General features: G+C 35.0%; 1 protein-coding gene across 1 annotated transcript in view; it reads right to left on the minus strand.

Annotated features, from left to right (window-relative positions):
* The window catches only part of LOC145284512 (uncharacterized), a 113,617-nt gene extending 95,758 nt beyond the window's left edge, over positions 1–17,859 (minus strand). Inside the window, exon 1 of the mRNA XM_080133397.1 lies at positions 16,682–17,859. The gene's annotated coding sequence lies outside the window, so the exon portion shown is untranslated. The remainder of the gene's footprint in view (positions 1–16,681) is intronic.
* Positions 17,860–24,053: the final 6,194 nt, after the last annotated feature.

Consider the following 24,053-nt stretch of genomic DNA (forward strand, 5'->3'; position numbering starts at 1 on the left):
GGACGAGCAACTCGGGTGTGTCTAGTTAGAGTCCAGTTCATTTCACAGAAACACTTTCACTTAGGGATGTTGGCATGGTCTCTCCTATAAGTACCCGATATCCTCATAGAAAGAATTCTAAATAGAAAGATACCGGAGAAATGAATACCAAAAAAATCATCATGAATACTCCTCCTCCTCCTCCACAACAACAACAACAACAACACTTGGCTAGGAGCAAAGTGTAGAATCTGTTCTTATACTACACTACCTTTTCTGTTCTCGATCAGAAGAGAACTCCCTCTAGATTGAGGCAATTTTTATTTTGGTTCCTATCCAGAGTGTCCCTTTTTGGGGAACTGGATTTTCCTCACATTAAAAACCGACCTTGTGTTTAACCACAAAGTTCTCTGACAAAAAATTTCACTTAATTTCATCAAGTAGTTTTGTTTTTACAGCGAAAAAACAATTTGTTATGATACCGAGCAAAAGGTTCGATTTTAAGAGAAAATAAAAAAATAGAGCAAATAAAATTCAAACAAATAATTTCAATACAGACAAACAGCAAAATTACTAGTGTAGAAATAAATTAAAAAAAAAAAAATCAAATTTATCAAAAAAAAAACAAAAACAAAAACATCTTATATAATTTACTTGAATACTTGAAATCTTCTTTTAGTGTGTAATTTGTTCTTAGTAATACTACAATTTTGCTTACCATAAAAATTATTTAAGAGAATTTAAAGTGCTCCAGAACAGCATATTTTTTTTTGTGTGATTCTGATTGCAAGAATCAATAGTAAAAAAACAATAGAGAAACTATTAATTTCCTTGAAAATGACAGACCATTTAAGATATTTCAATGTCTCATAAGTCACCAGCACGAATCACTGATGTCAGCAGAAAAACAAGACAATAGAAAGGCATTTTCTTTACAAAAGACCACTGCAAAACTCTATACTCTTTTAAAATAAATAAAAAGAAAAACGTATAAAATTATACAAAAGTACAACTTTGTTCATCTAGATTCATTTCAACAATAAAACATTGAATCTTCTTAATATGATTCATAACACAAATAAAAAGCTAGATTTTTCTTTAAATAGTAAATCCATAAAAAAATCTTCATTGGATCAAGAAAAAACAGGGGGGAAACAATTTTATAATCGGGCAAAAATTTCATTGATTGAAAAGTTTTCAATATTTTGTGAAAAACAATTTAATATAGGGTATTAAACAAACCATATTGATAAGAGACCCTTTTTTTTTAATTGAATAATCTGGGGTTTTTAATGCCTAAATATACACAGTATTGCACACACAAAATTTGAAAAAGATCAACCTTTAAAAAATCAATAGCCCATCACTTAACTTAAATAATCTAAGGAAATAAAAAACTTAAGTAGACAAGAGAAAAAAATTGTGTATTTACAGAGAAACCATTAAATTCTAATTACATCTATGTTTTATTAAAATACCCCCCCCCAAAAAAAATGAAATAAAATAAATGGAATATATATTGAAATCAATAGGAACGTTACTATATCTACCCATTTTTTTAAACACTATACTAAGCCCATCATATTGCCGATTGGTCCTTTTTTTGTAACCGCATAGATTGGTTTGATTGTTTTGTTTTACGAAATAACACGTTTTTGGATTATTTAATCTCAAATCCAAACATTTTGGAAAAAGTTTTTATGCTTCAAGTTCCTTATATCTTCAAATATTTATTCATGGTGTTTGGTTTGGTTGTTTTGTTTTACAACATATCAAAATTTTTAAGGTTATTTAATGCTGAATCTAGTGATTTTGAAAATATAAAAGCCAAGTACGTCCCAGGATGGAATACTGTTGCCATATCTGGGCAGGAGCTGCTAAAAACAGCCTATCCTGCCTTGACAGAGTACAAAATAGACTTTGTGGCTTAGTGGGGGATGCCCTTTTCTCTACCCTGCAACCTCTCTCCCACAGAAGAGACATTGCGAGTCTATCCTTGTTTTATCGTTATTTCCATGGCAGGTGCTCGTCTGAACTCCAATCTCTGGTCCCCCCTTGCCAATCTTTCACGAAAAACACCCGTCTAGCTGAATCCACTGTGAAAAATTTCCCCCACTCTATATCTGTGCCTAAATCAAAACGCGGATTCCATGAACAAAGCTTCTTTCTTAGAACTGCACGCCTGTGGAACTCTGTTCCGTCTGCATGCTTCCCTCCGGACTACAACTTGGATGTCTTCAAGTTCAATGTTAACAAATTCCTAATGAACCGCCCCCTTAATTAAACACTTCATCAAATCTCCACACTAACGTAATGTACTTGCAATAACCCTTATCCCTGAGTGGCTTCCGGGCCTTGATAAGTGGTGATCACTGTGTAAATAAAAAAAAAAATTTTTTTAAATTATGCTTCAAATTCTTTATATCTTCAAATATTTATTTACAGTGTTTGGTTTTGTAGGAGAAAATTGTTGTTTGGGACTTTGAGGAACATAATTGAGTTTTACAAAAGGAAAGGAAAAAATGTTTGGTGCATTTTAGGTCAATAAGCCAGTATCTTCAGACAGCCTGATTTCCTAGTATCAAATTATATGCATAGAGATATGTAATATGTACATCAAATTTGTTTAAAAAAAAAAAATCAACATTAGAAAATAAATCACCAGTCATCAAAAATTGTAAGTAACCTTACTTTAAGTAAAATGTAAAAAAAAAAACAAACAAAAAAAACAGTTAATGACAGAGAAGAAAGAATTGTTCATTTATAAATAGAAAAGAGTCCATATCAATTTCTTATCAAACTAACCCAATAAATAAATGAGATATCGAAATATCACTGAAGTTGAAATTGAAGGAAATTTAAATTAATCCAGTTCCCTTTTTTGCAATCTAAACTAGGCTGGTTTGTGATACCTACCTTGATCCTACTTGTTAATTTTTCTCAATGACCCTAGTCAAAATGACGGATTAAACACCAAATACCAAAACGTGGTGGTGGTGGTGGTGGTGGTGGTGGTGGTGGTGGTGGTGGTGGTTGTTGTTGTTGTTGTTGTTGTTTTTTTTTTTTTTTTTTTTTTTACTTTTGCTTAAATAAATAAACCCACATATCACTCAACAGAAGTGTTTATTATGGTGATACAGGATATACCAGGGCTTAACAATTCCCAGCCCACCAAACTCCTGAACAATATCCAATCAGTATTGAAAACAAATTCAGTAATTCACTTCAACTCTAAAAATCACTACGCAGTCCTTTGATAATTGGAATGTTAAGGGAAATTTAGGTTAGTCTTAATGAATGCACCATTGCTGGCCTGCTGGTAACGATTTGAGCACACACATATTTTACGTTATTTAAAATGTCAAACCCTAACTATTAGGTTAGGTTTCAAAATTTTTGTGATGAAGATTGATAATTTGAATTGCTCAGACTACTTTTCTAAATGTTATTCTTACAACATTTCAGCCGATGTAACCTCCGACCTTTTTCAGATGTATCTTGCTGAACTCGAGAATCTGTACAGAATTTAAAATAGAGGTCTTTATTTAATCTACAGGGGTAGTTTGTTCTCATTCCATCATCCATATTTCATAATCATATTCTTAGTGTCGTCTGCACTGAGGATTGAATCTTCAACCTTCAGAAGACTGTTGCTCAGAACTGATTATTACTTAACACTTTATCCGCTACATCACAGGTACTTACACAAGGTTCAACTTTGGGCAGAGATCACAGTGTAGTATCTGTTCCAGCAGATGCTGCAAGCAAAGACTAGCTATGACTAGCAAAGAGCATATGTGGGGGTAACCCCACATATCTGACCTTGGTCACTGAAGGGGCAAACCTTCATACCAACAGTTTCTAATCCAGCTCCCATTTCCCACCTCTCGGGAGCTGGTCCCCCCTTTCCCTCTCCCCTCCCCCTATCTCCACATTAAAAAACGGCCTTGTGCCTAATTTGCTCAGTGGGGAAGCAAATAAATCCACACAGTGTAGTATCTGTTCTTCAGATGCTGCACTTCAATTTCTTGTTCTATGTCAGCGGAGGAGAAGTTCTTCACGACTGAGACAATTTTGAATTTTCCTTCCTTTTCTCCATGTTAAAAACGACCCTGGTGTCTAACTCTGTCCCGTGGGGAGGCATTGTAAATAGGAACTTTGATTTTCAGTGTGGACGATACTAATACAATTATGAATTATAATATTTAAGATTTCAATAGTTGACAGAACGAGAGCAAGTTCTTTCTGTGAATTGAATAAAGTGTTCTGTTCATAATTCTGTACGGATTCTCGAATTTCGCAGAAAGATTTCAGAGTCCAGCAACATGCACCTGAAGAAGGTTGGACGTTACATCAAACAAAACATTGTGAAAATAACATCGAAGATGAGAACAGTTGTGCGATTAATCCAATTAGCATTTTGTTTAGTTCATTTCTTTTTTCTTATTGTTATTTTTCTTTATTTTGGGGTGTTTTTAAGGCCTAATGATATGCCGTTCCCCAACCCATCGTTCGACATTTTTTTTTCTTTTCTTTTCATGTCTAATTTTTGTTTTCTTTTATGTTCCTTTTTTTTTTTTTTTACATAGGCATCACCACATTATCAAGGCCCAGAGGCCACTCAAGGATAAGGGTTAAAGAGTGTACAGTAGAAATTTGACAATATAGTAATCATTAGTAATGAAAATTTGGTAAATTTGATAACTTATATGGAACGGCTCATCAAGAACTTATTTACGTTAGACTTGAAGACAACCATATTGTAGTCAGCCGAAAAGCAGGAAAACGGAAGACAATTCCACGGGCGTGCAGTTCTAAGAAAGAAGCTTTGTTCATGGAATCTACATTTAGGTTTAGGCACAGATAAAGAGTGGGGGGAATTATTGATAGTGTTTACAACTAGACGAGTGTTTCTTGTGAAAGTTTGGCGAGGGGGGACCATAGATTGAAGCTCAGTCGAACACTTTCCATGAAAATAATGATACATCAGAGACAAACTCGCAACATCTCTTCTGTGAGATAGAGCTTGCAAGGAAGAGAAAAAGGACATCTCCTACGAGGCTACGAAATCTATTTTGAACTCTATCAAGGCAGGCCAAGTCCTTTCTAGCAGCTCCTGCCCAGATGTGGCAACAGTATTCCATCCTTGGACGTACCTGGCTCTTATATAAATAGAGAATAGCATCAGCAGTAAGATATCTACCGGATCGATAGAAAGATCCCACCATTTTTCCAGCGGCCTTGGCAACAGATTTGATGTACGTGTTCCATTTAAGATCAGGAGTAATGGTCAAGCCAAGAAGCTTGTCAAAACTTGAGGCCTCCTGAAGACGAGATCCATTCATTTCAATTGATGCCAGATGTGGATCAGAATGTTGATGATGTAAAGAGAGAAGCTTGGTTTTAGATGCATTAAAAGTAACCAGCCACTCCTTTCCCCATTGTACTACATGCTCAAGATCAGAGGAGAGAGAATTGGAGAGAACTTGATCATTTACTGTCTTAGATGTGCTACCATAAATGGTAGTGTCGTCAGCATAGATGTCTACAAATGATGTAAGGATGTGATTTGGAAGATCATTAATGTAGATCAGGAAAAGAGTTGGGCCCAGGATGGACCCCTGAGGGACACCGGCATTAATACTGTGAGCTTCTGATTTTTGCCCCTCAACTACTACTCTTATGAACCTATCAGAAAGAAATGATTTAATAATTGAGAAGACATTTCCAGCAATACCATAGCTAGAGATCTTATGAAGTAAACCTTTATGCCATACCCTATCAAAGGCCTTAGATATGTCAAGAGCAATTGCCCTAGAAAGGTTGCCTCCGTCGAGAGATTTGCTAATCCTATGAGATATAACTGTAAGCACATCTGCTGTAGATCTAGCAGAACGGAAACCATATTGAGTGTCATTAAGAAGGTTATTTTTATTGAGATGATTAATTACTTCTGTATTTAACACGGATACATACATGTTTGATTCTTGTATTTTTTGGTTTGTAAATAAAAAATGTTTATTGTGTTTTTGTAAATAAAATTTGGAAAAAACATCCATTCATGTGGGTATATTTTAAATAAATTAGGCCCACAGGATGAATGAGATATTATGGTGAGTGATTAACTAGCTTAAGGAATAGACAAAATGGATGACCCCCCCCCCCGCCCTCCATTCTACTACCTCCCCCCATCTATTCTCTTTTGGCTTCATGCCACATTGCTTTCAAGTATCCCCCCTTAGTCTTTATAAAATATTTTTAATAAAGCATTGTATAAAAAATGGGGTGAGAGTCCTTAGCAATAAATTAAAAAAAAAGAAAGAAAAGTACAATACCAAACTATTATAACCATTGCTCAATATTTTGTTGCTGTAAAGATTTCATCTGTTAATAAATACATGATGTCCTGAAACAATAAAGTTTTAAAATCGACCTACCATAATATAACAATAAAATTGCTGCATCATGGAGCAGGCTCTGGTCAGCCTATAGATGACCATATAGTTCATGGAAGTGCTGGATGCTAATCTCTACTCTCCCTCCAATTTCCACATAAGATACGTAATGTTGATAAAGACAAAAATCCGGAAACATTTTTTTTTTTTTCAGTTGGTGAATTCTAGCAATTTTAGGAAGCGTCTTTTTCCGTATGTCTGTTCACCACTGGTTAGCAACTAATCAGAAACCGGAATTGCTCCATAAAAATATTGGATATTTTAGAATTCCTGACTGGTCAGTTCCTCTCCCTAATGTCCGTAAGTAGAACCTTCCAACTTTTTTTAAATCATACCCTCATACATATGAAGATGAGTCTCCTTGTTGCTTCAGCAGCTTGGAGACTAGGTAGAAAGAATCAGTCAAGAATCTGTTCTTGACAATTAGCCCGACAGGTGCAGGGCCAGGAACTGAACCAACACCTGTCCGACTGAGGTACATCAATCTGGGTATTACCTAAGAGGTCCATCCTCCCAAGCCTTGCCACCTGACTTTCAGGTTGAACAAGTTTATTGCTTGTTACTTGAGGCGCCCCAATCAGGGAATGCCGATGGGGATGCCCAAGCAATTTTTGCTAGGCCAGAGTGTCCCTCTTTTAAGAGTGCTAGCTGGACATTCCCATTTTCTGACATTGTATCACATCTTGCTGGGGTGGGCAGCAAATAAATATCTACCCTTATATATGTAAAAAATATTGCAATATATTCTAACAGTCCTCTTATAGAGCACATTGCCAATGTACTATTTTCTGACGATAAATTTGAATTGATTTGAAATTGAGAAAGCATTATTTCTAGATTCTTTTAGTAATTTCTTCAGACGTAAATGTACATACAAGGTGCTCGACAGAGCTCCAATCTTTGGTTCCTTTTGGTCAGAGATTCACAAATGGATCATCTTTTTACCACAACTGCAAAGAACTTTCCTTTCTCCCTCAGTGTCAATCATCAAACGAAATTTCCATAAACAGAGTTTCTTTTCCAGATCTTCCTTTTTGTGGAAAACGTTATCATGGTATTGCTTACCTGTAAGTTACAACATAGCCATCTTCAAATTTAATGTCAACATGTACTCGTCATAATCTATATAAATAAAAATGTATCTGTTCGTTTGTTACTAATCGCTAATCTAAAAAATAAAAACTACTTTAATGATTGCTTTGAAATTTTGCTATAGCATTTTTTTTTTAATACAAATGTATTTTCATACAGTTAATATTAAAAGATATTACAATACAGTTAATATGAAAAGATATTACAATATTAAAAAAATTTTTACAAGTTGATTTTTCTCGAAAAAAAGCCGCTCTCTAATAAATGCAAAACGTTTCTGTTCATGTTTCGTATTTTTTTTTTTTTTTTCGTTTTTGTTCCTACTGTTTGGAAATGTTTTTCTATCATTTTCAGCAAATACGAAATACCAAAGATTACAAAAAAAAAAGTAATAAAATTTATTCATACTTTTCAATCTAATAATATTCTTCATCTTTAACCTAAAAATCCATCAATCTCATTAATGTTTATCCTCGAATGGCTTTTAGCCTTAATTAGTTGGTGGTTGAATAGGAGTAAATTCTTTGGAAGGATTTAAATCGAGATGAAATTTAGATTTCTTTTGGCAAATTCCTATGTATACAAATAAATACCCCCCCCACACACACACACACACGTTGCATTGTTTTCTTATATACTTTAGATAATCTCTTTTATCACATTCTTTATTATTTACTGAGAAACTGTCGCTGGAATGTACATCATGTATTGCCAAGTTAAAAATATAAAAGCATTTATATAAATACTATACGTACCCATGACTTGTTGGATCCCAAGCGCTATTTATTCGACTTTCATTCCATTTGAAAATTCATAAACAACTGTGACATAGCTTGAATGCCTATGGAGAGAACTTGAATGCCTACTAGACACTATCCTCAAATGTCTAAAGTCTCCCTATCAGGACAACCTGACCTGGGGATACTTTCCCTGTAAGTAAACCCTGACTAAATATTCAAAATAACATAGTATTCGCATCACAAATAAGATCTTGCTATGGCCAACATACACTGGCTTTTACGAGGAATGGTGCACCTTCACCACTTATCAAGGCCCAGAGGCCACTCGAGGATAAGGGTTAACGAGTGCATAGTAGTCAATGGGACCATATCATAGGAATCGTTGGTAATGTAAATTTGAAAAATTCGATTACTTGAGGGGAACGGAAGAGAGTTCCACAAGTGTGCAGTTCTACGTTTAGGCTTTGGGCACAGATAAAGAGTGGGGAAACTTTTTGATAGTGGTTTCAGCTAGAAGAGTGTTTCTCATGAATGTTTGGCGAGGGTGGGGGGGGCTATAAATTGGAGCTCAATCGAGCACTTTTTATACTCTGCTAAACTTGTTTTGGAACCCAGTAAAACCAAGAGGCCAAAAGAAAGATCTACTATAACATGTTTAAATGGTCATTTGGGGAGAGGGAAAAATTTTGTTCTCAACTTCTTTAATAACTCAGCGTTTGATAAGTAAAGAAAAACTTTAATGGAATATTCGAATATCTATGTGTCTGATATTAGAGATCAAGTGTTTGCCTCTAGGAAGGGGCCCCTTGATTCTCTGAGAACTTTGAATGAAGAAAAATTAAATATTTCAGTGGAATAGTGGATGAAAGTCTAGCATCCAGTAGAATGTCCCATTTTCGGCAATAACAAAATAAGAAAATTAAGACATTTTTCTAGCATAAGTAAAAATAGTAAGTCTCTTTACTTTTATGCTATTATGTACTCACTAGGAGTTCTCACACAGGTAATCATCATAAATGTCCCCAGATTTCCAATACTCTTTACCTTTTTTTGATAAATTTTGCAAATGACTGTTTTATTACAACAGTTGTTTACCATTGTTCTTCACTGAAATTTGACTGGAAATAAGCCTCCCCAAGAACTCAGAACTCTCCAAATTCATCCAGAGGAGGTCTGGTTAGTGCTTTTTATAAGATTTCTTGCAGACTCAGTTTTCTTGGTTTTATGTGATGTTCCTTCCATCTAATTAATTCTGTTGCAGTTGCCATTTGGTTGGTTAATGCTGTCAGTTAGTTCCCACATATGAGAGTTTCTCTTAAGATTTCAGTTGCTTTCAGAATTACCGTTTGCTGTATAGTCTCAGTCTTCCCTTTGATTTCAATTTCTCCTAGCCTTTATTTTTTTCCAAGTTTTTCGGAGCTGTTATTACTTTTTATTATTAAGTGATGTCTTCACACCCCAAAAGAATTTCAGAATGTATATACATGTATATACCTTAAAATGTACGAACAAAAGAAATTAAGGAACTTATAGCAATGCATGTCATCTCTAACATTAGTTTGCCTTATTCAGTGTTCAGCTACTTATTTCATCACCTTTTAAACTCATGTTTCTGAATTTTTGAGATGAGGATTAGTTATTCGTATTATTTAGATTCTTCGAACTACTGTTCTCATTTTGAGTGTCATTATCATAACATTTCGGTCAATGTAACTTCTGACCTTCCTCAGGTGTATCTTGTCAAACTCGGGAATGTTTCTGCAGAACTCAGGAATCTGGACAGAAATATAAACGGAACCTTTTATTTACTTCACGGAGGTAGCATGCTCTTATTCTGTTGGTTGGTTGGTTGTTTTTGTTTTACGGCATATCAACCCTCTTCTGGTTATTTAATGCTGAATCCAAAGATTTTGAAGAAAAATTTTTAATAGAATATATTTGTTGTTTTAAAATCATTTTCTATTTAACCCATAGTTGGGACCCTAACAGGTACTACCACTCCAGGTCAGAGTGGACCTGGGAGCAATGGTAATTAAAGGGTGGCTCCACACTCCCCAAAGCCCGCAAGCTGAGGCCTCACCACTGGATATAGTTTTAGGTCATATCCAGGACCCTCTCATTTTGTCATCAGCCATGATTGGATAGAGGTCCTAAGTAATTCACAATTGGATTTTTTGGTCGCCTACACTGAGAATTGAACCTCCAACCTTCAGGAGAAGGTCACTTTTACAACTGATTTTTTCCAAGTACTCTGCATATTGATCAAAACATTGTGAGAATGACACTCACGATGAGAGCAGTACTCCGAAGCATCCAAATAATATTTTAAACTCAGTAATATATTAGAGATACCCACAGCTCATTGGATCACTACCTTTATTTAATCTTCTTACTTCCAAAACATTTATAAACTGTGACATGAAATTAAGATGGAGGCAGAGAGTAATTTTCTGTGGCAACTTTTTCCTACATTTTTTTACGACTACATTTTTTTTTTTAATTAAAAAGTAGATGTTATGGTAAGGTTTTAAAAAAAAAATTAAAAAATTAGTCATTTAAAAATAAAAAAGAATGAAACTCTTTAATAAAACAAAGATGAAACTTTTAAAGATGCGGCGACTTTTTTTTTTTTTTTTTTTTTTTACTGTAACAAACCTTATAATATTAATAACACCAAGATCTAGCTTTTAACATTGCGAAAAAAAAAAAAAAAAAAATGAAAAATGAAAATGCGACGATTAAAGACATTTACTTTTTAATTAAAAAAAAAAAAAATGAAAAATGAAAATGCGACGATTAAAAACATTTACTTTTTAATTAAAAAAAAAAAAAATGAAAAATGAAAATGCGACGATTAAAAACATTTACTTTTTAATTAAAAAAAAACAGCGCCGACTCGTCCAGTTAATTATAAATTAGAACAAACCAGATTTTTTTTTGTTTTTTTCAAACATAACTCAATCTATGAATTCATTCTTTTTGCAGACTGTTATCCTCATCTTTATAGTTGTCGTTGTTTTACCACGTTTTTGACCAACTCATCTTCTGGCCTTCTTCAGATGACTAACCGCGACAGGGTAGGAATACCGAGCCTTGTAACTGTATCATTGTCTGAAGATAGCGGTTTCAATCCTACTCAAAGCAGGCCAGATGATTAGTTAGCCAAAAACGTGATGAGACAAAAACACATATGGAAGATAATAATTACTGGGGATACAATTAAGAGACTCAGCATCCCTAATCAGTCACGGTTGATCACCTGAAAAAGGTTAGAGGATGAGTTGGCTGAAATGTGGTGTAACAGCAACAACTATGAAGATGAGGCTAACAGTCCGCAAAAAAAAAAAAAAAAAAAAAAAATGAATACACAAATTATGAAGCCTTATCTCAAAGGATTCAAAATAATAAAATGAATAACTCAATCTAAATAATTTGGTTTCATTACCCCCGTCGATTTATTGTTTTAATACTTTATTGCAATACAGCTTCTTTTTCCAGTAGATTTTCTTTCCAAGAACGGCAAACTTGTAGAACTCTCTTCCATGCTGACTGTTTCTTCCTATCTATAGCCTTAGTCTTTTCAAGACGAAGGCCAATAGGCACCTCTCGTCTTTGTGACAATCATCTTTCATTCTAGTTAAACTCCTTACAATAAGTAGCTTCAAGCTTTGTCTGGAACGATTTTCATTAAAAAAAAAACCCTTGTTTACTTCAAACCTACTAATCAAATAATTTATTATTGTTGTAAATTGTGAATAAATAGCCACACCCTTCATAACAAACTGGATATTGCTATTTGATATGACCTTCATCTTGGATTTCTAGTTGGCCCGTCAGAGTATTTGGCCTGCTTTAGCATGAATTCCTCAGTAAGAGGATAGAAAACGGGGGGGGGGGGGCACTAAAGTTAACAGAATATAGGTCATTGTTGAGACGACATTTTCCCCTGTTGATTAAGGTATGGCTTTGGTTCTGTAAGGTCCCGGGCTTTAACGTCTTCCTTTAGAAGGAGTTAGTTTATTGCCAATCGTCTGAGGCACCTCTACTGGGAAATGCCAGCACAACAGGGTTTCCTAAGCATTTCTTGCAGGTCAGAATGCTCTTCCTCTAGAGCACTGGCTCTTCAAATGCCACTTTCCGACCCTTGTATCACATTATCCCGTTATGAGACGGAGATAAATATCAGAGTAGCAATGTTACTTGCTGCCACAGCATATACCAATGGAGGATCCGTCCCCGACAATCAGTGCAACAGAGACTGAGCCATTGCAGTAACCTTTTTGTGTAGCTGTGGTATTAGTTCTGGCTAGTCCTACAGTGTCTACCCTCCCAGGCCTTGGCTTCCCTATTTAAGAAAGAGTTAGTTAATTGCTAATTGCCTGAGGCGCCTCCACCAGGAGATGTCGATAGTACTGCCCAGACAATTTTTAAGAAGACCGAATGCATTACTTCTGGGAGCACTGACTTGTTCTACCAACGTTCCAGCCTCGCGCTATATCATTGTAAGCGAGAAGAATGTAAATACAGAGAGAAAAGAAATTTTCCATTGGAGTAGCTACTCTCTAATCCCCCTGACTGTATTAAATTTAATTTTCCTGTCTGGGAACAGGAGACATTTCCTGTAGTCTCGCTAACTAACCCAAATGTCCAACCGTTACAAGTGCAACTTGTTCAGTCATTGAATTGAGCAGTTGTTCCTGCTGATGTTTCAGCAACTTCGTCTGGCTGTCAACGACCTCCACTTGTCCAACTATTGACTAGACCATCTCAGACCATTTAACTCGACAGTTGCATTCTGGTCGTCAGACTTAACCAGTCCTGAACCGAACACATTAACCGATACTCTTTTTTCTTGATCAGACACTTGTGATCTGTTTTTACTCAGAACAATCAACAGAACTACTATATTTGCAATCTGTCTTTTACCAAAACAAACCCAGTCCTTTCCAGGACAATTTTCTTATAGAAATATTCTATCAGTATTTTGCTTAATTTTCGATTTTTGAGTGATTGTTGAGGGTCGATATAGCTGTAACGAAATCGTCATCTTTTTTTTTCATTCTAACTCAGACTTGACACTATTTTTGTTTTAAAGCAAATAAACACTTTAAAATAACTTATTACACAAAACTCATCCAAGTAGGAAGAAGGGTAACTTATCTTGCCTTTGGTAACATTTATTTGTTGTATATTTATTTTTTCACTCCTTTGTTTTGTTATTATTAAAAATGCATAAATATTGTAACGTCGGCTCATATTCAGAGGGCACATAAAAATAAGCATCGGTTTTTATCTTTTATATTATTATTAAAGGTAGACGATTCTCTTTATTTTTTTTTTTAATGGTTGCGATTGATTGGTTAACTTAAGTCATGTGAGAAAAATACTTGATTTTGATTAGTGACGGACACTGACGGTCAGAAGCGGGCATAAATGTGCTATACCATTTTGAATTTAAAATCAAGTTAGTATTATGTATTATTAGAGAAAGAAAACATTGTACTTAAATTAGTACAGCAGCTTATTTTTAATATAATGTTGTATCAAATATAGTGTCATCTAGGAAATAAGCCAATGATACAAGCATATTTATTCATTTAAAAAGTGTTTTTCTTCAGATTTTGAGTGTAATACTAAATTGATTTAAACTACAAAATGTTCCACATGTTAGAATCTTAAGAAATATTTAAAAATTCGCCTATACACAATTCTTGAAAAATCTTAGCCCGCCTCTAAGCTAGACTTTTACCGAGCGCAAAGCACTAAATTATGATCTATATAATATTCTGCTTGTTCTTTCTTTAATAAGTCTGTACGTTATGCTTTAGAAAAAAGTATAAATACAATTTTTGACGGCCAAGTTGCTTCAAAATTTGGCTTTAAACTTAGAAATTTGATTGGCAACACTAGACAAGAATATGAGAGTGACCTCCCTTTGATGAAGCCTCATTTTCGAATATCATTACAATAATATATGATCATTGTTCGAATGGTGCAAGAAAGGAACTCTTAATAATTTCAACGTGCAGTGGTTCTTCACTAAAATCAACAAATTTTACATAAAAATGGATCATTTGAAATAAACGAAAAAAAAAAAAATTGTCTGCCAAGAGGTGTTGGACTAAAAGAGTAAATTAAAGATTGTCTCTTACAATGTGATTTTATTATTTGTATTAAATTATGTAGCACAGTATTATTAATCTTATTCATTTGGGTCAGCTCTATATTTAAAATACAATGGACACTATTTTTATAGCAATGTTAATAAATTCAAATTTGCTGCGTGTTATTGTTTTTGTTTTCTTCTGTTCAAAAAACTAATTTTTTGCGCTATCCAGAAAAATAAAAATAAGCTTTATCAAAATATATTTTTCATTCTGTAGAATTTTCCTGAGTACTGCTTGTATGAAAATATTTTATAAAAGATTTATCCATACTTGCAAAAGGGTTCCGGGCCCTGGACCACGACAGATGTAACTAGAAGCCCCGATGCCCAGATTCATTTGTAGCCTTCTTTTTACGAAGGCTAAGATTCATTTTGTGATGCTTGCAAAATGCACTAGTATATAAAAATATGCATGCCTATAAAACTCGACATTTTAAAACTTTTTTTATTGTTGATTTCTATAGAGTCAGCACTAAATTGGGTGGTTCTTTTTATTAGAGCAAAGGTTTTACCAAAACCTTTTTTCAATAAAAGATCGAAAAATTGTTTGTTTGTTTTTATTTAATAATAATGCAGTATTTAACTAATTGTAACATGAAAATTAAGTAGATTTTGTTTCTTTTAGTTGAAATTGACATTAAAAAAATAAATAGATAACATTGAGTTTTTAATGAAAATTGATTTTTTTTTTACTTCAGAATTTCGCTGTACTGCACAGTGCACAGGTGCGTCAGAAATTTCGTGAAAAATATTGAATAATTCCACCCCCCTGTCTTTCCAAGCTTATAACTCCTCGAAAAATTTAATTCAAGCCCTAATTTTTTTTTTCAATTAAAAGGAGCAAGAACCTAGGTTTCATTAAAAAAAAAAAAAAAACAAAAAAAAAAAACGTGTTTTTAAAAAAAAAAAAAAGGTTTTAAACTTTACGGATAAATTTCTTAAAAACTCTACTTTCTTTTTGCTTTAAATTTGAATATATTATTTATTGATCTTTTATCTTCAATTTGTGATACAGAAAACTTTGGTACATAAATTAATTATTTACTTTTTAATTGACATTTGAAAATCGGGGGCGTGAATTTAAAAAAAAAACGTTTGTCTAAAATATTATATTCGGTTTATTGGAAAGAGCATAAAATTTCACATTGACCCTGAAAATATCGTAAAAATAGAATCAATAGAAAATTTTGATAGATTTTTAAAGTTTAAAATTTGAAAAATACTGAGCTCGTAAAATTCAATTAATTTCATTACCGTTTTTTTTTTTTAATAAAAAAATAACATTTCTATTACTTTTTATACAACTTTAATAGTTTATTTTGGAAGTATAATCCTTAAAGAAAATAAACAACCCACTTTTAAAAGAGAAATTACGAGTTTTTTTATTTTATTTTATTTTATTCGCAGTTTAGTGTTAGGGGTGTCAAAAATTCTGATACAGGTCGTTAAAAGAGTATTTCTTTTTTGCAACCCTGACGTTTTCCTTCTCGCCTTGGAGTGTCGCCCTTCGGCTCATTTTTTTTTTTTTTTCCGACAGAATTGAGTGGTCTCCCCCTTGTTTATAAAACATGGCAGATCAAAATATAAGTCTCGCTTGGTGATAAAATTTGATTGTCTCAGTTAAAAATAACAACACACTTGATCACTCAGTTCATAAGATTTTTGAAATATGATATTTTCGTTCCTTGAGGAGTACACTAGTTTAAAGTTTGGTGCTTAATATACACTTATTGTACCGCGCTATTTTTCAAATAGTATTTTCAAGTTAGATTCTAATTTTACGATCTCTCTTGTTTTATTATTAAATTGTTAGGTAAAAAAAAACTACAGAATGGTTACAAAACACTTTCCTCGTCATGTTAAGAATGGTTTTCTAAATAATAACGTTATTATTTAAGCGCGGTAACATAAGTGCATTACGAAAGGTTTTTCTGTGTTTTTATTTTGAGAATAGGACTAATTTTTAAAATAAGCACACACAAAAAATGGTTGTTTGGAAATAACAGATCACGGATTCTTATTTCACTGCCAGAACTCCTCTCACTGTGAATTTATTACCGGCAATTTTATTATTTTTACAATTAGAACTAAAGAACAAAACTAAAATAAAAATACGCGATTTTGTTTTGAGTGATAGCGCATAATATATACATGGTCCAGTGGACCTGGACCACATGATATCCAATACGAATCTGGCTTTAAATTGAAATGAGAATCCTTGCAAAATTAAGACAAAAACCAATACAAACCTTGAAAGATTAACAAAATCCATTCACTTGGTACGACACTAAGAAGCACAACAACGATACGCTGTTAAAATTGTTTCTGTGGAGGCGAGGCCGTTGTTTATTTTATTTGTTTGTGCGTGTGTCTCGTTTTGTTTTGTGTTGCTTTTGTTTGTTTTGCTGTTGTTTTATGTTTTAAGTAACTTTTGTTATTTGTTTCTTTGTCCCGTTTCAAAACCTGGGATATTTTATTTTTGCAGTGTAGTTGTTAACAAAATTACGGGGGATAAAAAAAAAAGAAAAAGAAAAACGTTGTAGAGAATTTTTTAACCCCCAACACACAATAGATTCACGATTATGAAGTGTTTCTTTGGTTATGGTTTATTTGTATAATTTCTTCTTTAATGCAATTCTCTGTTGCTATACGTAAAAAGATATGACTAGTCGCTGACTAGTAGTCAGGACTAGCGATTAGATTTAGTGCGTGTAAACATTGAAAAGAAAAAAATACGGACATCCCCATGTAAGCATAAACGTCTTTTTGTAAAGGAAAAAGAAAATATGGATCAAAGATGTTAACGCCGAAGTCGCATCCGCGTAAATCATGACATTGGGTTACGCATCGCAAATATTTACTTTGCCAAATTTAATGTATGCGCTTTTTTCTTCTTCTCGTAATAAATTTCTGTTGTCGAAACGGAATCATCAGCTGTGTGTGTGTGTGTGTGTGCGTGTGTGTGTGTGTGCGTTCGGTAATAGATGTGCACCAGTCGAGCACGCCCGGAACATGTGCAATCGGCGTGTTTCGCAGAGAACCTGACGCGCGTAATCGCTTTCATCTTCTCGGCTTTCGTTCTTCTTTCATTCTTCTTCGCTCTTTTTCCTTCCTTTATTTTCTCTTTTTCGCTTTTGTCTTCTTCGCCTTTTTTTTTTTGCTTCCTCTGCACTTCACTCTCTTTTTTTTTTCAACACTTCTTTTCTTTCCTTTACTTGTCACCTTTTTCTTTTTCTTGTTCTTCACCTTTCTGTTAATTCGTTCGTTTTTCTTTTCTTCATTATTTTCATCTACTTCAACTCTATCCACTTTTTCTTTTTTTTTTTGTTTACTTTTCTTTTTTTTTTCTTTTTTTACTATGTTAGTTTCCCGTTCTTCTTGGCGTGTTCCTTTTCACCTTTTTTTTTTTTCATTGTTTGCTTTATCGTTGTTGTTGTTGTTGTTGTTGTTACTACTACTACTACTACTACTACTACTACCCAACTAATATTTAAATGCAAACATCGCATTTCTATTACTGACTGTGTCGATCGTCGACCCCAATTAAACTTGACTTTGAATGTCGAGAAATCTAGAGACCTCTACTCTGCAGTGAAGGGGTGGGATTTTGCTGCTAATCGGGTGGGGGGGGGTTTCGTTGAGAGGGTACAAGTGCAATAATTTCACAGGAACACATTCCATAGAAGTATTTGTGAAACAAACAAACACACACACACGCGCACACACACACACACACACACACACACACACACATATATATATATATATATATATATATATATATATATATATATATATATATAAAAGTGAACGTGTCTGTGTGTCTGTGTTCCTGTGTGTCTGTGTACATTTCCCTACGCAATAACTCTGTCAATTTTTAGTCTACAGACTCGAAATTTGATATACATGTTACTGAGATTTGGGAAAATCGATGTGATCGGTTTTTGGCCAGAAATTTGGCGATTAAGGGGTAAAGTTCAACGATTTGACCTTTGAGAACTCTACCAAGCTCCTCCGACAATTTTGGGTCTACGCACTTGAAATTTTAGATATAGGTTCCTTGGACATGGATCTAACTTAATAACTTGATTTGAGGCCAAAACAATAAATGTTAAGGGGCCATAATAGGGGTCAAAGTTTTTAAAAAATTGACCTTTGCGGTCTATTCCAAATTACTCTGACAATTTCTGGTCTAAATATTTGAAATTTTATATAAAGGGTATTCAGAGATAGGGCAAGCTTTTTCATCAGTTTGGGTCGAAAATTTTTAGTTACCAATATATAGATGTATGTATGTATGTCTGTTCGCATGTCTTCCTTAAACTTTCAATAGAGGCGACGGATTTTACCAAGATCCGTATCGTTTTAAAGTTCGATCTTTCATACAACAAATATCGAAAAATTGGCTAAAAACATTAATATCTTCCCCTTCAACTAGGCACTTTTCTGCAGGGGGGAGGTAACTTTTTTCGCCGATATTTTTTAAAGTTATCCTCTCCTTTAGATTGTCTAGCCTTAATTTAAAAAAATGTCGCTTCCAGTTTGGCGGTGGTCGTAACAGCATGAACGTTAGGTTTTACCCCGTTCTTTTCCTCCTTTGCGGTATGAGTTCGAGCCTGCCTTCCTACTACCACTTTTTTTTTTTTTGCTCAACATACACATCCAAACACCGGGACAACGCCGGGCGCCCATGCTAGTATATATATACACACACATACATAACAAATAAATGTTACCAAAAGCAAGATGAGTTATTCTTCTACCTACCTAGATAAATTTTTGTGTGTGGTAACTTATTTTAACCACAAAAGACAAGTAGTGCCGATTTTAAGTTAGAACTTTGGGAAGTAATGTTTTACTCGTAATAAAATATATTTAATTAAGAACACAACATAAAAGGAGCAACAAAACTTCTTTTCAACAATAACAATGAAAAAGGGGATTTATTTCACAGCAGGAAGGTGAAGGTAGGACTGTGGTAGAGGAAGAAGGAATAGAAAGTTCTTTTTGGGGTCGGGTCGGGCAGTCGGTATATTCTCTGTGTCATCCCCAATTAATAGCAGTTGTCTCCAGTGGAGGCCGTCGATGCTAGGTAGAGGTGTCCGGTGAACAGGAAACGAGAAACAAATTCCTAATGAACCGCCTCCTTAAGTAAACACTTCATCAAATCTCCACATTAACGTAATGTACTTGCAATAACCCTTATCCCTGAGTGGCTTCCAGGCCTTTATAAGTGGTGATCACTGTGTAAAAAAAAAAAGAAAAAAAAAAAGAGTTGTTGCGTGGCTGGAGGTCTGGTCCTGACTTATGACCAACTGTTGTTCCAAAAAGTAGCTTTAGGGGACCAATGAATCAATGCACCCTGTTAACTGATTGGCTAGTGTGTGACCGAACAGCTCAAAGGAGGGGCATTGATTTACAAGAGAAAATAGGTCTTTGTGACTGCTACATCACCCCCTGCTTAGGCAGAAAGCCAACAGAGAAGAAAATTAGCAGCTGTAAAGAACAGAAAGAGTACAATTAGTTTACAAAAAATAATTTTTATGAGAAAAAATGTTCTTGCTTTTCTGTGAAAAGTTGTTTTTCTACTGATGAAGAAAAAAAAAAATGTTATTTTTTAGGGAATAAAAATGTCTTTTTTTGTGAAAAGTTATGTTTTTTTGTTTTTATTTTTCTTGAACAATACAAGCAAAAATTGTACAAGGGCATATTATATGTACAGAGTCTTACATAATTTCTTTGGCGAATGTACTCTACGACCACTATGTGTGGTGGTTACATAATTATCTTTGGATGGAGTACTCACTTCCAGTGTATGTGTATGCTGATGCTGTGTGTAAGTAGGAGAAATGTGTGGCTCTTGTGTTTTTGTGTCTTTTTATCCTGTCAATAGAGACAGTTTCTCTTAACCACTAATATTTTAGGTTTATCAGTATGTGAAAGCATGCAATAAGGGCTAGTATAAGGTGGAGTTAGGGGGGCTTTCACTGCGTCCTTTCCGAGAAAAACATGAGTCCAAGATGAAATGTCTTTTAGAACTGATGATCTTATGGTCTGTTCCCTAGGGTGCATCGGTGGGAGCTTACTGAAATAAGCTTGCAGTCTGTTTACATGCAGAGCTGAATAAGTTTGTGTAGAATCTATCGGAGTTAGCATCTGACCTAGCAATGACAGTGGTATTCCATAGACAAGTTCGGCTGGAGAGTATCCCAGGTCCTCTTTGATGACAGCTTAACAGCCGAGGAGGACAACAGGTATTTGCTCCATTGCTGCTCATTGGAATAACCATGTACTGCTGCTTTCAATTGGCGATGGAAGCGCTCTATCATCCCACTAGAAGCCGAGGGATAGCTTGTAGTATGAATACATTGGGCCCCTAGAATCCTGGAAAGTTCCTGAAATAGTAGGATTCAAAATGTGCACCATGATCTATGGTAATAGTGGAGGGAACTTCTTAATGCAATATCCAGCCTGATATAAGGGTTCACGCTACGGATTCAGCCAAAATGGCATTTAAGGGAATGGCTTCAGGCCACCGTGTGAAATGGTCTATGCAGGTCAGGAGATAAGTAAATTCCTGATTGACTGGCCATGATCCAATCAGATCAATGTTAACATGACTAAACCGATCGTCTGGCGTGCTAAATGTTCTGAGAGATGCACGGATATGTTTGTGCACCTTTGACATTTGGCAGGATACACAGGAATGTATCCAGGCAGTGATATCGTGCCTCATATTTGGCCAGAAAAATCTAGCTGTAATCAGCTTTACTGTGGCTTTGAATCTGGTGTGTGCCAGATTGTGTAGGGTGTCAAAAACAACTCTATGATGAGCCATCGGAACAAATGGTCAAGGTGAACCTGTTGAGGTGTCATAAATGATCTGCATGTCTACAGTAGTCACAGGCAGGTATGAAAATTTGCAACTTGCAAATTTAGGTAACGACAGATCCAAAGTGTCCAGACTTGGCTGGTCTAAGGCCACCTACTGTAGAGGTCAGGACAGAGAATTAATGAGAAGGCGAGACAAAGCATCTGCCGCAGCATTCTGTTCACCTGAGATATGTCAGATATCACTGGTAAACTGTGAAGCAAAATCTAAGTGGTGAGTTTCGTGGGGAGAATATTTGTCCGGCTTGGAATGCAGTGCTCATGTAAGCAGACGGTGATCAGTAATATGAAAATTAAGAACGAGTACTTCCTAAATCAATTCTAAGGAACATACTCACAAGTTTGAAGATAGTCTGTACAGTCATTAGCCTTTTTTTTTTAACTTTCAATTTAAAGGCTTTGAAATTACTCCAAACTTCTTTCCCTCAAAATATGCACATACCGTCGCCGTGTATATAAACGTTGTAAGGAAGCGTTCACCTCGTCATGACACGGGTTTACTTTTTTCTGTGTTATACTTCCAGAAAGAAAGGCTCAGGAATCCTTGTCAACAGCAGGTAATGAAGCATATGTCCACTCTCCTTGGCGGCAGAATTTGAAAAGGCAGATTTTTGCACTGGATTCCATCATGTCATTCCAAACGAGCTAGCCTTGCTTTTTATAAATAATTAAAGGTAGGTTCGTACGAATATCAAAAGGTACGAAACTAAGTTCGATAAACGTACAAAATACGGAAAATAAAATGTATGAACAAGAATAAAAAATATAACAAATATATACGCGGGGGTTACATAATTGTTGGTTCAAAAAACATTCCAACAATATCTTTCTATTGATAATTCTTTCTAGAAGGATATCAGGTACTCACAGGAGGGACCACGTGAAGGTTGCCAAACAGTGTTTCTGTGGAACGAACTGTGTTTCAACTTGGCCCACTCAAGTTGTCAACATTAACCACAGGACCACCGTCACTTCCCTGCTGCTTATACAAAAAGAAAATGTTTTCGTTATAGGGAGTGGGGGAGGGGGCATGAAATTATCCAACTTGAGTGTGTGTTTCCTTTTCAACGCAAAAATAGAATTTACGGGACTGAAATAGGAATTAATGGCTTAAATATATCTCTCAATCACATAAATTATGAATAATCTTTTCAAGAAAATGCTATCTATTTGCATACCTGCCTTGACAAGGTTCAAAAGAGAGTCGCAAATTTGATAGGCCCTGAACTGGCATCTAAGCTTCAGCCTCTGTCCCATCGACGAAATGTTGCATCCCTCTGCCTGTTCTACAAGTATTTTAGTGGTGAATGCTCTGATGAACTGCAATCACTTGTGCCCCCACGACGCGAGCACCCTCGACAAACCCGACAGGCTACTAGATCCCACCCCCACACTGTAGAGGTCCCTAGATGTAAAAGATCTTTTTACTCCAATAGTTTCTTCCCCAGAACCGCAAGACTCTGGAATTCCATTCCAGGTCCCTGCTTCCCCAACAGTACTGACGTGCAGAAGTTCAAGTGTAACGTGAACCGACACCTTGCTGCCCAAATCCCTACATAGTACCCCAGTAGTTGTTGCCCCTGATAGTAGCCCCCTACACCAAAGTGGCAATTTGCCTTGTTTGGGGTGAAAATGTAATAAAAAAAAAAAAAAAAAAAAAAAAAAAAAAGAAATATTTATAGTCATCAAAATATATAAAATAAATATTTTATTTTAATAATATGATTAGTTCTTTGAAATGGTTATGCATTTATTTATATTAAAAGAAAAAAAAGATATTCTTCAAAATAAAAAAATAAAAAATCTAATACTATACCTTTAATAAACTCAGAAAATGAAAGCTATTCTACTTTCAAGGTCACGGTTGAATACAAAGTCAAGGGCAAGGTTAAATAGAAACGACTGACAAACATAGCTACTTATAGTGTACCATCTTTAAAAAAAAAATGCTTAGCTATCAGATTATTATAGACTACCAGTAGCAGTTTATTGGTCAGTGAACCTAATTTTTAAAACATGCGTTTTTCTAATATTAAACAAAGATGTGATGGCCTTGGTGGTTGGCTGACTGTCAAAAACATTAAGAAGAAAAATCACATTTGGGAATTTGCTGACAAAAAAAAAATGGAAATTGTAAGAAAATATCGAAAAAGAATTTGATACATAGGCCAAACACATATTGTTTTAAAAATATATATTTAAATATATATGTGTGTGTGTGTGTGTGTGTGTGTGCACGTGTATGGGAAGAATTATGTGGAAGCCTTTCCTAGTCTCACACAAAAACACGCGTTCACATCCCAAGACATATTTCTTGTTATATACATACGCGCACACAAACATACGTGCACACGTACACACGTAGATATATTCACGTTCGCGTACATGCACTCACATTCACGTGCATACACACACGCTAACGTACACACATGTACACACACATATGCGCACATTTACGCACACATGGGCAACGTCACTTCCCCTTTGAGGGAAATCCACACATGCGCAAAAGAACACCGGAAACAACTATAAAAGCAAGAGCAATAAGTTGCTTCCTCCTCTTTTTCGACTTAGCTCTCGAGCTGAGCGGTCGTCGGACCATTCGCCCCCCCTTTTGGGGCGCCCGTGTGCGTGCACGCGTCACGTCCCCTGCTACTGTGTACGGGGCACGAGCTAACAAACAGTATGTACACTTTACACGTTTTCTATCTCCAAACTGGATTTACTTTC

Source organism: Euprymna scolopes, chromosome 9 (genome assembly GCF_053919585.1).
Source record: "Euprymna scolopes isolate OS-2025 chromosome 9, ASM5391958v1, whole genome shotgun sequence".
Lineage (NCBI taxonomy): Eukaryota > Metazoa > Mollusca > Cephalopoda > Sepiida > Sepiolidae > Euprymna > Euprymna scolopes.